Source organism: Chiloscyllium plagiosum, unplaced genomic scaffold, assembly GCF_037043375.1.
Source record: "Chiloscyllium plagiosum isolate Xiang-an unplaced genomic scaffold, Cpla_swu_hap1 HiC_scaffold_13, whole genome shotgun sequence".
Taxonomy (NCBI): Eukaryota; Metazoa; Chordata; class Chondrichthyes; order Orectolobiformes; family Hemiscylliidae; genus Chiloscyllium; species Chiloscyllium plagiosum.
This window is the reverse complement of record NW_028270151.1, coordinates 103,383,415-103,397,147: the sequence shown is the minus strand read 5'-3', so window position 1 is coordinate 103,397,147 and position 13,733 is coordinate 103,383,415. Positions and strand designations below refer to the sequence as shown.

The 13,733-nt window shown below is 50.7% G+C and overlaps 1 pseudogene; it reads right to left on the bottom strand.

The window, feature by feature from the left end:
* The window catches only part of LOC148148397 (putative G protein-coupled receptor 139), a 134,556-nt pseudogene that overhangs the window by 12,568 nt on the left and 108,255 nt on the right, over window positions 1-13,733 (bottom strand).

The following is a 13,733-nucleotide window of genomic DNA, read 5'->3' as shown; positions in this document are numbered from 1 at the left end:
GACCCATCACACTCACTCCATCACCGTCACCCTGACCCCTTCACAATCACTCCATCACCATCACCCTGACACCCTCACACTCACTCCATCATGTCACCTTGACCCACTCACACTCACATCATCACTGTCACCCTCATCCCCTCACACTCACTCCATCTCCATCACACTGACCCCCTCACACTCACTACATCACCCTCACCCTGACCTCCTCACACTCCCTCCATCACCCTCAATCTGACCCCTTCACTCACTGCATCACGGTCACCCTGGCCACTAACGCTCACTCCATCTCCGTCACACTGACCCCCTCACACTCACTCCATCACCCTCACCCTGACCGCCTCACACTCACTCCATCACCATCACCCTGACCGCCTCACACTCACTCTATCACACTCACCCTGAACCCCTCACACGCACTCCATCATCATCACCCTGACCCTCTCACATTCAATCCATCACCCTCACCTCCTCAAACTCCCTCTATCACCCTCAATCTGACCCCTTCACTCACTGCATCACCGTCCCCCTGGCCACTTACACTCACTCCATCTCCGTCACACTGACCCCCTCACACTCACTCCATCACCCTCACTCTGACCGCTTCACAGTCACACCGTCACCGTCACCCTGACCCCCTCACACTCAATCCATCACCCTCACCCTGACCGCCTCACACTCACTCCATCACCATCAATCTGACCCCCTCACACTCACTCCATCACACTCACCCTGAACCCCTCATACTCACTCCATCTCCGTCACACTCATCCCCCCACACTCGCTCCACCATGGTCACCTTGACCCCCTCAAACTCACTCCATCATCCTCACCATGACCCCCTCACACTCACTCCATCACCCTCACCCTGACCCGCTCACACTCAGGAGAAAGTGAGGACTGCAGATGCTGGAGACCAGAGTTGAAAAATGTAGCGCTGGATAAATGGAGCAGGACAAGTAGCATTCGGGGAACTTGAGAATCGACGGTTCGGGCATAAGCCCTTCTTAAGGAATGAGGCTGGTGTGCCAAGCGGGCAGAGATCCACTCATACTCGCTCACTCACTGTCACCCTGATCCCCTCACACTCACTCGATCACTGTCACCCTAAACCCTTCAATTTCACTCCATCACTGTCACCCTAACCCTCCCAATCTCACTCCATCACCGTCGCACTGACCCCCTCAATCTCACTCCATCACCATAACCCTGACCCACGGACATTCACTCCATCACTGTAAGTCTGACCCACGGACACTTACTCCAACAACATCACCCTGACCCCCTCACACTCACTCCATCATGGTCACTCTGACCCCCTCACACTCACTCCATCATTGTCACCCTGACCCCCTCACACTCACTCTATCACCCTCACCCTGACTCACTCACACTCACTACATCACCGTCAACTGACCCCCACAAACTCTCTCCATCACACTCACCATGACCCCCTCACACTCACGCCATCACCGTCGCCCTAATCCCCTCACAGTCATTCCATCACCGTCACTCTGATCTACTCACACTCACTCCATCGCACTCACTCTTACTACATCACACTCACACCATCTCCGTCACTCTGATCCCCTCACACTCACTGCATCACAGTCACCATGTCTCCCTCACACTCACTCCATCTCCGTCACACTGCCCCCTCACACTCACACCATCTCCGTCAAACTGATCCCCACACACTCACTCCATTACAGTCACACTGATCCCCTCACATTCACTCCATAATCGCCACCCTGACCCCCTCACACTCTCTCCATCAAACTCACCCTGACCACCTCACACTCACACCATCTCCGTAACTCTGATCCCCTCACACTCACTTCATCACCATCACGCTGACCCATCACACTCACTCCATCACCGTCACCCTGACCCCTTCACAATCACTCCATCACCATCACCCTGACACCCTCACACTCACTCCATCATGTCACCTTGACCCACTCACACTCACATCATCACTGTCACCCTCATCCCCTCACACTCACTCCATCTCCATCACACTGACCCCCTCACACTCACTACATCACCCTCACCCTGACCTCCTCACACTCCCTCCATCACCCTCAATCTGACCCCTTCACTCACTGCATCACGGTCACCCTGGCCACTAACGCTCACTCCATCTCCGTCACACTGACCCCCTCACACTCACTCCATCACCCTCACCCTGACCGCCTCACACTCACTCCATCACCATCACCCTGACCGCCTCACACTCACTCTATCACACTCACCCTGAACCCCTCACACGCACTCCATCATCATCACCCTGACCCCTTCACACTCACTCCGTCACTGTCACCCTGACCCTCTCACATTCAATCCATCACCGTCACCCTGACCCCCTTACAATCACTCCATCACAGTGACCATGACACCCTCAAACTCACTCCATCACCATCGCCCTTTCCCCTCACACTCACTCCATCACCGTCACACTGATCCACTCATACTCACTCCATCACCGTCATTCGGACAAGCTCACACTCACTCTGTCACTGTCACCCTGATCCCCTCCCAATCACTCCATCTCCGTCACCCTGACCCCCTCTCACTCACACCATCAATGTCACCCTGACCCCCTTACACTCTCTCCATCACCCTCACCCTGACGCACACACACTCACTCCATCACCCTCACCCTGACCCCCTCACACTAACTCCTTCACCCACACACAGACCCCCTCACACGCACTGCATCACCCTCACCCTGACTCTCTCACACTCACTGCATCACAGTCACCATGACGCCCTCACACTCACTCCATCACCGTCACCCTGACACCCTCACACTCACTCCATCACCGTCACCCTGACCCCCTCAGACTCACTCCATCACTGTCACCCTGACCACCATCACACACACTGCCCCACACCACCCCCACTGTCTCGCTCACACCCACACACTCCATCATCATCACACACACTGCCCTGCATCACACCCACCGTCATGCTGACCCCCACACATGCCACCATCACACACACTGCCCCACACAACCCTCACCGTCACGCTCATCCCCACACACTCCACCACCATCACACACACTGCCCCACACACTCCACCACCATCACCCCACCCCCACACACTCCACCATCCTCACACACACTGCCTACACCACCCCCACCATCACGCTCACCCCACACACTCCACCACCCTCACACACACTGCCCCACACCACTCTCACCATCACACTCACCCGCAAAACCGCCACCACCATCACACAGTGCCCCACACCACCCCCACTGTCAAGATCACGCTCACACACTCCACCACCATCTCACACACTGCCCTACACCACCCTCACCGTCACGCTCAACCCCACACACTCCACCACCATCACACGCAGTGCCCCACACCACCCCCAGACAATGTGTTCTGTTTATGATATCGTGTTGTACCAGTCTCAGCCACAGCCTACGGTGCGACTCCACCTGTTACCCCCTAGTAACGGCTCGTGTTCTCAAGCCCACTATGTCTCCGAGCAATGGCGTTTGGCCCAAGCTCCATACTGTTGCCGTACCAATGGCCTGACATGTTGTCCCAATCTCTGTTCCCTAACATCGGCCTGAAGATCAACAACCCTGTTCTGTTCCCCCAGCACCGAAGGATTGGAGGAAGACAGTAACAGTGGGAGGTTAGAATAGCAAGATGGAGAGAGAGTGAATGAGATTGGGGAAGGCAAGGACAGTGGAATTGAGTGTGTAAATGGGAAAAGGAGAGAGGAATGGCAGTGCAGTGTGAGAGCGGGAGGGATATATGGAGGGAGTAAGTTGAATTCTGCTGATAGCCAAGTTGGAGTGGGAGACCCAGAAGGGAAAGAAAGGACAGAGGGAGTTAAACGCAGCTCCTGAGATCAGGGCACGGTGCCCTCCCCTTCCCTGAGGACCAGGACTTGGGACTGAGTCTGTCTCTCTCCAGCTCAGCTTCTCCAACACAAAGATACACAACAACATCGTCACGCTTTAATCAACATTTTTATTGTTTACAAATGGAAGTGATGGATACAGTCAGTGGGATGGTGCCCTTTCTCACTGGCCCCTGAGTTGTGAGAAACATTGAAATGTGTCCCTGAAACCCCCCTGTGGGATAAGAATGGACAAACCAGGGAATTTGATTGATGGATCGATTTTGGTGAAGGGATATTTCAGCACATTCTTCAGCTGCTGCCCGAACTTAGTCTGGGTCACGGCATAAATCGCGGTGTTTGTGCAGCAACTGAGGAGCTGCAGCATGAAGCCCAATTCCTGCACAAAGCGATGGAGAATCACAGACCGATACCCATTCCACCACATCCGGGCCCATATAGAATACAGCATTAAAGTTGACAATAACAGGATGAAATTGGCCGAGATCACAAACAGTAAAATGATGGATTTTTTTCGGCTCCTCATTTCAGTGTCAGACTGAGCATCCCCATTGGTGTGAGCGCGGAGTCTCCTGCGGGCTCTGCTGGTCACTACAATGTGTCTGATGGTGAGAACATTGAGCAGCAGGATCAGGAGAAATGGGACACACGGGGTTAGAATGTGGTGGAGAGACTCGATTGTGGCCCAGACACTGGAGTATAGAACATCAAATGTTACAGCACAAAACCAGGGAGTGTTCACCAGCCAATACCGAGCCGTGAGCATAAAATACCAGAAAATGTTCTTTAAACAGCTCAGCACAGTCACTGCTCCCAGAACCACAGCCGCCGTTTTCTCACTGCAATATTTACTTTTCAGCTTCTGGCAACAAACGGCCACAAACCGATCAAAGGTGAAAGTGACGGTGAACCAGACAGAGCAGTCAGTGGCTGCATAAAGCAGGACGGCGTGGATATTACACACGGGGACGGAGTGCCTCAGGAAATAAAACTGTTCCTGATAAACAATGGGAATGTGTCTCAGGATGAGGTCGAGGATAATGACCAGGAGATCCGCCGCTGCCATGGCCCCCAGGTAACGTCTGACACATGGAGACAATCCACAATCTTTATAAAGCAGGATGTAGATGGTCACTACGTTAACTGTGAGGAAGGAAAACAAACCCATTATCCATCAGCCTGGAGGCAAAGGGACCCGTTTGATCGGGGACCCAGTGAGATTTTCAAATGTTTCCCTAGATTCAGGGATTTATTAAAATAATTGGAGCTGGAATAACAAATGGGAAGGTCGGAATTACTGACAAAAATAGGTCATAAACCACAAGAAGCCCTCCATCCCCAAACACACAGAGACACATCCATAAGGACAGATGGTTTCTAGATCGTTCCCACACACTCGATCACTCGAGAGCAGACACAGGTCACTCCTTCCCAATTCCTAATACGGAGGGTGGGAACGTTGCTGTCCTGAAGGATTCTCTCCCAGTTTCCTGAAGACAAACGGAGTTTGCGAATTTCTGTATTTTGGTCTAAATTGTGGTCGATCCTGTGTCGTGAAGAAATGTAAACGCAGGGAAAACGTATTCATCCCTTTAACTGCCTGAGAGGCCTTCGGAACAGTGTCTCCTTCTCCCTGGAACGGGATCTCTTCCCTCGGGATCTTATCGTTTGTTCAATTCACTGACGATTGGCCGTTCACAAACAATGTCAGGGACAGAACTTTCCGGAGAACTCCTTGACCTGTCCATCCTTTCTCCCCTTTTCCCCCTACCCACCCCACCAACATGATGTACTGTGCCTGGACACACTGTAAAATTAATGGGGTGAGAGACGAAGGGTCCAATCACAGGAATGGGAACTAAAGGCATTGCCAGATCAGCTGAAATGGTTAGATATACCACATTCTCAATCCACCTCACAGAACCAGCCCAGACACCATACACCCAGAGGAGATATCTGTTCACTGTGGAAAACTGTGCAGACCAGGTCAGTGTACCTTGCTCGGTACAACCCAGAAATCTGTCCAGATTCATCCATTACACTGGTCAATACAACCCAGCAATCTGTACAGAGTGATACACTGCATAGATCAGATCAGGGCATTGATCTACAAACCAAGACCATATATCTGTCTAACGCAGTGAGCTGTGCAGACCACAGCAGTGCATTGATCTATAAACCCTGGCTAGATATCTGTCCAGCACGGGGAGCTGTGCAGACCACAGCAGTGCATTGATCTATAAACCAGGATTGGGTTTCTGTCCAGCACTGGGAGCTGCGCAGACCACAGCAGGGCACTAACGTGTAAACCTGAAACAAATATACTTCCAGCATAAAGAGTTACACAAACCACATCATTGCGTTATCCATAAAACTCAACAAGACAGTCTGACCAACACTGCGAACTGTGCATTGATCACAAGTGAATTAATCTGTAAACCTGCAGCAGTAACACTCCAAGTATTTAGAACTGTGTGCACCACCCCAGTTCATTGATCTGAATACCAGGAGCAGTTACCCTCCCAGCATGTAGAGCTCTGTACCCAGGCCCCAGTGCATTGATCTGTAAACCAGGAGCAAACCCTCCCAGCATGTAGGACTGTGTACCCCACCCCTGTGCATGGATCTGTAAACCAGGAGCAGTTACCCTCCCAGCATGTAGAGCTGTGTACAGAACTCCAGGGCATTAATTTGTAAACCAGGAGCAGTTACACTCTCAGCATGTAGGACTGTGTACACCACCCCAGTGCATTACTGTGTAAACCAGGAGCAGTTACCCGGCCAACATGTAGGAGAGTGTACACCACCCCAAAGAATTGATCTGCAAACCAGGGGCAGTTTCCCTCCCAGCATGTATGATTATGTACACCACCCCAGTGCATTGATCTGGAAACCAAGCGCAGTTACCGTCCCAGCATGTAGGAAAGAGTACATCACCCAAGTGCATAGATCTGGAAACCAGGTACACTTACGCTCTCAGCAAGTAGGACTGTGTACACAACCCAAGTGCATTGGTCTGCAAACCAGGAGCAGTTACCCAACCAGCATGTAGGACTGTGTACAACACCCCACTTCATTGATCTGTAAACCAACAGCAGTTACTCTCTCAGCATATAGAGCTGTGTACATAACGCCAGTGCATTGACCTGTAAACCAGGAGCAGTTACCCTCACAACATATGGGGCTGTGTTCACCACCCCTGTGCATTGATCTGTAAACCAGGAATGGTTACCCTCCCAGCATGCACGACTGTGTACACCACCACAGTGCATTGATCTGTAACACAGGAGCAGATACCCTCCCAGCATGTCGGACTGTGTACCCTACCCCAGTGCATTGATATGTCAACCACGCAGAGTTGTAAACCAGCATGTAGGACTGTGTGAACCACCCCAGTGCATTAATCTGTAAACCAGGAGCAGTTGCCCTCCCGGCATGTAGGACTGTGTACACCAAACCAGGGCATTCATCTGTAAACCAGGAGCAGTTACCCTCCCAGCATGTAGGACTGTGTACACCAAACCAGGGCATTCATCTGTAAACCAGGAGCAGTTACCCTCCCAGCATGTAGAGCTGTTTACGCCTTCCCAGTGCATTGATCTGTAAACCAGGCGCTTTTACCCTCCCAGCATGTAGGTCTGTGTACACCAGCCCTATGCATTGAACTGTAAATTTGGAGCAGTTACCCTCCCAGAATGTAGGTCTGTGTTCACACACACAAATGCATTGATCTGTAACCCAGGAGCAATTACCCTCCCGGCAAGTAGTACTGTGTAGACTTCCCCAGTGCATTGATAGAACATAGAACATAGAAGAATACAGCGCAGTACAGGCCCTTTGGCCCTCGATGTTGCGCCGATCCAAGCCCACCTAACCTATACTAACCCACTATCCTCCATATACCTTTCCAATGCCCGCTTAAATGCCCATAAAGAGGGAGAGTCCACCACTGCTACTGGCAGGGCATTCCATGAACTTACGACTCGCTGAGTGAAGAACCTACCCCTAACTTCAGTCCTATATCTACCCCCCTTAATTTAAAGCTATGCCCCCTTGTAATACCCGACTCCATACGCGGGAAAAGGTTCATACTGTCAACCCTATCTAACCCCCTAATCATCTTGTACACCTCAATCAAGTCACCCCTAAATCTTCTTTTCTCTAATGAAAACAGCCCCAAGTGTCTCAGTCTTTCCTCATACGATCTTCCTTCCATACCAGGCAACATCCTGGTAAACCTCCTCTGCACCCGTTCCAGTGCCTCCACATCCTTCCTATAGTATGGCGACCAAAACTGCACACAATATTCCAGATGCGGCCGCACCAGAGTCTTATACAACTGCATCATGACCTCAGGACTCCGGAACTCAATTCCTCTACCAATAAAAGCCAGTACGCCATATGCCTTCCTCACCGCACTATTTACCTGGGTGGCAACTTTCAGAGATCTGTGTACATGGACACCAAGATCCCTCTGCTCATCCACACTACCAAGGATCCGACCATTAGCCCAGTACCCCATCTTTTTGTTATTCTTCCCAAAGTGAATCACCTCACACTTAGCTACATTGAATTCCATTTGCCACCTTTCTGCCCAGCTCTGCAGCTTCTCTATATCCTGCTGTAACCTGCCACATCCTTCCTCACTGTCAACAACTCCTCCGACTTTCGTATCATCCGCAAACTTGCTCACTCAACCTTCTAACCCCTCTTCCAGGTCATTTATAAAAGTGACAAACAGCAATGGTCCCAAAACAGATCCTTGCGGAACACCGCTAGTAACTGCACTCCAAGATGAACCTTTACCATCAACTACTACCCTCTGTCTTCTTCCATCCAGCCAATTCCTAATCCAAACCTCCAACTCACCCTCAATGCCATACCTCCGTATTTTTTGAAGTAGCCTACCATGGGGAACCTTATCAAACGCCTTACTAAAATCCATATATACCACATCTACCGCTTTCCCCTCATCAACCTCCTTCGTCACCTTTTCAAAGAATTCAATAAGGTTTGTGAGGCACGACCTGCCCTTCACAAAACCATGCTGACTATCCTTGATCACATTATTCCTATCCAGATGTGCATAAATCCTATCCCTTACAATTCTCTCTAAGACTTTGCCCACAACAGAAGTGAGACTCACCGCTCTATAGTTACTAGGGTTATCCCTACTCCCCTTTTTGAACAAGGGAACCACATTTGCTATCCTCCAGTCTTCTGGCACTACTCCTGTAGACAAAGAGGACATAAAAATCAAGGCCAATGGCTCTGCAATCTCCTCCCTTGCTTCCCAGAGAATCCTAGGATAAATGCCATCAGGCCCAGGGGACTTATCTATTTTCACCTTTTCCAGGATTTCCAACGCCTCTTCTCTACATACCTCAAAGCCATCCATTCTACTTATTTGTGACTCAGTATTCACATCGAGGACAATGCCCTGTTCCTGAGTAAATACTGAAGAAAAGTATTCATTCAGTGTCTCCCCAATCTCTTCCGCCTCCACACGCAACTTCCCACTACTATCCTTGACTGGACCTATTCCTACCCTAGTCATTCTTTTATTCCTAACATACCTATAGAAAGCCTTAGGGTTTTCCCTAATTCTACCGACTAAGGACCTTTCAAGTCCCCTCCTTGCTGCTCTTAGCTCTCTCTTCAGGTCCTTCCTGGCTACCCTATAACTCTCAAATCTGTAAACCACGAGAAGATACCCGACCAGCAAGTAGAGCTGTGTACACCACCCCAGTGCATTGATCTGTAAACCCGGAGCAGTTACCCTCCCAGCATGTCGGACCGTGTACAACACCCCATTGCATTGATCTGTAAACCAGGAGCATTTATCCCCTCAGCATGTACAGCTCTGTACCCCACTACAGTGCTTTGATCTGTAAACTAGGTGTGCTTACCCGCCCAGCGTGTAGAGCTTTGTACACCACCCCAGTGCATTGATCTGCAAACCTGGAGCAGTAACCCTCCCAGAATGTAGAGCTGTGTACCCCACCCCAATGCAGTGATCTGTAAACCAGGAGCAGTTACCCTCCCAGCATGTACGCCTGTGTTCACCACCCAAATGCATTGATCTGTAACCCAAGAACAATTACCCACCCAGCTTGTAGGACTGTGTACCCCTCCCCAGTGCATTGACCTGTAACCCAGGGGCAGTTAACCTCCCTCCATTCCCCAGTGCATTGATCTGCAAACCAGGGGCAGTTAACCTCCAAGCATGTAGGACTGTGTACCCCACCCCTGTGCATTGATTTGTAAACCAGGAGCAGTTACACTTCCGGCATGTAGGACTGTGTAAACCACCCCAGTGCATTGCTCTGTAAACCAGGAGCAGTTACAGTTCCGGCAGGTAGGACTCTGTACACCACCCCAGTGCATTGATCTGTAAACCAGGAGCAGTTACCCTCCCAGCATCTAGGACTGTGTTCCCCACCCCGTGCATTGATTTGTAAACCAGAAGCAGTTACCCTCCCAGCATGTAGGACAGTGCACACCACCCCAGTGCATTGACCTGCAAACCAGGAGCAGTTTCTCTCCCAGCATGTAGGACTGTGTACTCTGCCCTATTGCATTGATCTGTAAACCAGGAGCAGTTACCCGCCCAGCATGTAATGCTGTGTACACCACCACAGTGCATTGATGTGTATACCGGGAGCAGTTACCCTCCCGGCCATAGGTCTGTGTTCACCACCCAAATGCATTGATATCTAACCCAAGGAGCAATTAACCTCCCGGCAGGTAGGACTTTGTACACCATCTCAGTGCATTGATCTGTAAACCAGGAGCACTTACCCACACAGTATGTAGGACTGTGTACCACACCCCAGTGCATTGATCTTTAACCCATGAGCAGTTACCCTCCCAGCATGCAGAACTGTGTAGACCACCCCAATGCATTGACTTGTAAACCCGGAGCTCTTACACTCCCAGCACGTAGGACTGTGTACCACCAACTCACGGCATTGATGAGTAAACCAGGAGAAGTTACCACCCCACCCCAGCATGCAGGACTGTGTAACCCCCTCCAGTGCATTGATCTGTAAACGAGGGGCAGTTACTCTCCTAGCATGTAGGACTCTGTACTCTGCCCCAGTGCATTGATCTGTAAACCAGGAGCAGTTACCCTCCCAGCATGTAGTGCTGTGTACACCACTCCAGTACACTCATCGGTAAACCAGGAGCAGTTAATCTCCCAACATGTAAGACTGTGCACACCACCTCAGTGAATTGATCTGTAAACCACGAGCAGTTAGCCTCCCAGCATGTAGGACTGTGCACACCACCACATTGCATTGATCTGTAAACCAGGAGCAGGTATCCTCCCAGCATGTTGAGCTGTGTACCCCACCCCATTGCATTGAACAGCAAACCAGCAGCAGTTAACCTGCCAGAGTGTAGGAATGTGTACCCCAACTCCAGTGCATTGATCTGTAACCCAAGAGCAGATACCCTCCCAGCATGTAGTGCTCTGTACCCCACCACAGTACATTGATCTGTCAACAAGGAGCACTTACCCTCAAAGCGTGTAGAGCTGTGTGCACCACCCCAGTACATTGATCTGGAAACCTGGAGCAGTTACCCTCCCAGCATGTAGAGCTGCGTACACCACCCCAGTGCATTGATCTGTAAACCAGGAGCAGTTAACCTCCCAGCATGTAGGACTGTGTGCACCCCCATCCCGAGTGCATTCATCTGTAAACCAGGAGCAGTTACCCTCCCAGCATGTAGGCTGTGTACACCCCCGCCCAGTGCATTGACCTGTAACCCAGGAGCAGTTACTCTCTGAATATGCAGGACTGTGTACACCACCCCAATGTATTGACCTGTAATCCAGCAGCAATTACACTCCCGGCATATAGGACTGTGTACACCACCCCAGTGTATTGATCTGTAAAACAGGAGCAGTTACCCTCCCCACATGTAGGACTGTGTACACCACCCCAGTGCACTGATCTGTGAAACAGAAGCGGTTACAATCCCAGCATGGAGGAATCTGTCCTCTGCCCCAGTGCATTTATCTGTAAACCAGGAGTAGGTATCCTCCCAGCATCTAGCACTGGGTACCCCACACTAGTGCATTGATATGTAAGCAAGGAGCAGTTAATCTCCCAGAATGTAGAGCTGTGCACACCACCCGAGTGCATTGATCTGTAAACCTGGAGTAGTTACCCTCCCAACATGTAGAACTGTGTACACCACCCCAGTGCATTGACCTGTAAACCAGGAGTACATACCTTCCCAGCATGTAGGACAGTGTACCCCACTACAGTGCATTGATCAGAAACCCAGAAGCAGTTACTCTCCCAGCATGTACGACTGTGCACACCACCCCAGTGCATTGATCTGCAAACTTGGCGCAGTTACCCTCCCAGCATGTTGAGCTTTGCACACCACCCCAGTGCATTGATCAGCAAACCTGGAGCAGTTACCCTGACAGAGTGTAGGACTGTGTACCCCCACTCAAGTGCATTGATCTGTAACCAAAGAGCAGTTACCATCAAAGCGTGTAGAACAGTGTGCACCACCCCAGTACATTGATTTGGAAACCTGGAGCAGTTACCCTCCCAGCATGTAGAGCTGTGTTCACCACCCAAATGCATTGATCTGTAACCCAGAAGCAATTACCTTCCCGGCATGTAGGACTGTGTACACCACCCCAGTGCATTGAACTGTCACCCAGGAGCAGTTACCCTCCCAGAATGTAGGACTGTAGACAACCACACCAGTGCATTGCTCGGTAAACCAGGAGTAGTTGCCGTCCCAGCAATTAAGACCATGTACACCACTCCAGTGCATTGATCTGTAAACCAGGATCAGTTAAACTCCAAGCATGTAGGACTTTGTACACGACGACAGTGCATTGATCTGTAAACCAGGAACAGTTACCCTCCCAGCATGTCGTACACTACCTCCACCCCTGAGCATTGATTTGTAAACCAGGAGCAGTTACACTCCACGCATGTATGACTGTGTACACTACCCCAGTGCATTGATCTGTAAACCAGGAGCAGTTACCATCCCAGCATGTAGGACTGTGTACACCACCACACCATCGCATTGGTCTGTAAACAAGGAGCAGTTACCCTCCCAGCATGTAAGGCTGTGTACACCACCCCAGTGCATTGATCTGTAAACAAGGAGCAGTTACCCTCCCCGCATTTAGGACTGTGTATACCACTCCACTGCACTCATCGGTAAACCAGGAGCAGTTACCTTCCAAGCATGTAGGACTGTGTACACCACCTCAGGGCATCGATCTGTAAGCCAGGAGCAGTTGCCCTCACCGCATATAGGACTGTGTACATCACCCCATCACATTGATCTGTGAACCAGGAGCAGTTACATTCCATACATGAAGGATTGGGTACACCACCCCAGTGCATTGATCTGAAACCCTGGAGCATTAACCCCGCCACCACAGCGTGTAGAGCTGTGTACGTCACTCCAGTGTATTGATTTTTATACCAGCAGCAGTTACCCTCCCCGCATGTAGGACTGTATACACCACCCCAGTGTATTGATCTGTAAACCAGGAGCAGTTACCCTCCCACATGTAGGACTGTGTACACCACCCCAGTGCACTGATCTGTGAAACAGAAGCGGTTACAATCCCAGCATGTAGGAATCTGTATTCCCCCCCAATGCATTTATCTGTAAACCAGGAGTAGTTATCCTCCCAGCATCTAGCTCTGGGTACCCCACACTAGTGCATTGATATGCAACCAAGGAGCAGTTAACCTCCCAACATGTAGAACTGTGTACACCACCCCAATGCATTGACCTGTAAACCAGGAGTACATACCTTCCCAGCATGTAGGACAGTGTACCCCACTCCAG